This window comes from Herpailurus yagouaroundi, unplaced genomic scaffold, assembly GCF_014898765.1.
Source record: "Herpailurus yagouaroundi ecotype Mexico unplaced genomic scaffold, PumYag 164, whole genome shotgun sequence".
NCBI lineage: Eukaryota > Metazoa > Chordata > Mammalia > Carnivora > Felidae > Herpailurus > Herpailurus yagouaroundi.
The window spans coordinates 26,250,047-26,253,020 of record NW_024412405.1 but is presented as its reverse complement, the minus strand read 5'-3'; positions in this window follow the sequence as shown (position 1 = coordinate 26,253,020).

Sequence of the window (2,974 nt, the reverse complement as noted above, 5' to 3'; positions counted from 1 at the left end):
CTGTCTCCCAGACCATGGTTCTTCTCATGTGATCTACTTCAAGGTACAAGATGCTTTGGTTTCAGTAAAGAATTACTTAGAAAAAGGCTTTCTGCACATCCATGCCATACTTTGTCAACTGGATGCTAAAGCCTAGAATTTCTGAGACTGTTGTTTCATATTTTCCCCCTCAGATTTATATTAAGGGTAAATTCATACCTGATGAATAGACATTCCATGGTTAAAGAATCCATTCTGATAATTTTCTAAAACAAAGAATTGTCTACAATAAATTGAAGTGTGTTACTTATAGTATAGAGATAAAACCTGCTTTCAGGGGCGCCTGGGTGGCTCAGTCGGTTAAGCGTCTGACCAGCTCAGGTCGTGATCTCACGGTTCGTGAGTTCGAGCCCCGCGTTGCGCTCTGTGCTGACAGCTCAGAGCCTGGAGCCTGTTTCAGATTCTGTGTCTCCCTCTCTCTGGCCCTCCCCCGTTCATGCTCTCTGTTTCAAAAAAAAAAAAAAAAAAAAAAAAAAAAAACACACCAAAAAACCTGCTTTCAAATTTAAGTGGTGGTTATAAAATAAGTTCCAGGGATCTGATGTATGGCCTGGAGACTACAGTTAATACTATATTGTGTATCTGAAGTTTGCTGAGAATAAACCTTAAGCGTTCTCATCCCCCACCCCAAATCCACACAGGTACCTATGTGAAGTGATGGATGTGGGATATGTTTATTACCTTGACTCTGGTATTTATTTCAATATGTATAAGAATATCAAATCATCATGTTGAACACCTTAAATGTACACAATTTTTATTTGTCCATCATACCTCAATAAACCTGGGAAAAATAAATGGCAGTTTTTTCCCACTACTTCATTTATAAAGGTTTTAAAAGTCTAAATTTTCTAGTCTCAGCGTATTACATTCTACTTCCAATAACATAAAATGAAACTATATAATGATGGATTTGTAGACTTAAGTGGATTAACTTCAGGCTATTCTCTCTTCCTTTCTCTGCATGGAGGCAAACATTTATGATTTTCTTAACATCCAGTTTGATGAGGCTGAAAAATATACTAATTGGTATCCCTATTTTTAGGGAGACTTGCTATAGAGACTTGCTCAGATTACCTTTGAGCAAGGTAGACACAGAAACATAAACTCCATCAGATAAGTCAACTTTTTTCATGTAAGTTTGAGGCTGTTTCATCCTATTTGAATTCATTATATTCTTAGATACTTCTAGGAAGTTTTAAAGTATTATCAGTTCTCTGCCTATTTCTATAACAAGAAATTAAATTAGCCAAGGATTACCTTTGTTCTATAAATTATAAAAATTCTGTATATATTATGTTCTAGACTTGCAGGAGATAATTTTTTTATTTTTGTTTTGTTTTTATTAATACAAACAATATGCAAGCGTAATGAAATGAGTTAGAAAAATTGAAAAAAACACACATAATTGAGTAGTAATACTAGTCAATAGAATCAGATATTAAAATATGTATATTTTTATAATATTTTAATTGTGAGATATACATAATTTATATAAATTTTCCTGTTGCAGATATATAATACTTTATTTACATCATTATTTGTTTTTAATTATATTCTTAGATTAGTTCTTAAAAGCAGAGGTCTTAGAAACAAAATATATTGCAACTCCTATAGCAAACAGCTGAATTCCATTAGGAATAAAACCAGCAAATATTTTAAATATACAGATTCCCCCAAATTATATATTTACCATGTGTATACATACACATGGCTTTGATTTATTACATCAATATAAGCACACTAGCTTAATGATTTTATTCTTATTCACAAATTGACTTATGAATAAGAATCCATACAGTGAATCCGGTAATCTTAGCATTATAAATTTTTAAATAAATGATTGGAAAGCAAAAATGTTTCTGTGGCTTTAAACCCATTTTTTTTTCCAAATTAAATTAGTTGATTGAGCATATGAAAGATAGGCATATGTACGGTTCATCAATCATGTTATTTCTTTTTAAAGATATCACATGATTTTTTGAAGTAATAAGTATTAACATGTGTAGTATGTGCATCTCTAATATTTTTATGACTATACACAAAATTTTAAGGTTTGCCTAGATCCTTTGTTAGAAAAATAAGTAAAGTGTATAATTATTTGTCATAATAGAAGTCTATATCTTGTATCCAGAAGTACTCTTGCTAAAACAAACAAAATGCAGGAGTAGTTCTTTAGAAACAACTAAAAAAATTTTTGCAAACAGTTTAGCTTGACACAGTTTCATAGATGTTAGCAGAAGACTGGTGACTCCTGAGTCAAGAGTAACGGCATGGCAGGTGGTCTGAACTTAATATTTGCTTCTGTTTTCTCTTGTCCCCTAGCTCCCATAGTGGAAGATGCAGAAGAAGGCCTACTGTATGCTGCACACATGGTGGTTTGTGTCACAGGTGAGGAATCCTGGTCAAAAGAAACCCCGGTGTTATAAGGGGGTAGTTGTTTATAAGGGGGTAACTGTCTGTCCAACCTTTGCTCTGAAGGAAGATACTGTCTTTATAATCCTGGTTAGAAAACCATCTGCCTTCCATCCCAGAAGAAGACAGTATCTCTGACTTCCAAGTCCTCTTACTATGTGAATACCTTTGAAAAAAGTAGTCCAGAGTACAGCCATCAATGCTTTCAACAAAACATATAAACACACAAGAATCTCATCAAGAATCATCAGCTATAATCTTATGCAATGGTAACTACATATAACACCAGGGATATTAGTTGCTTGAGGACTCATAAAACCAGCAAAATTTGAACATTAATAATTTACTTTAAGTAGATAAACCAAAGGCCACAATTGCACAAGTTAGACCTAGCAAAAGAATCTGAGTAGAGCAGCCATTACTAATTAAGGTTATAAATGTTCACTTCAGTAATAAATTAGGTTGTGAGAACTTCAAGGTAAAAATTGGACTTTAGTCACTTTTGTAATCCTTTAAAATA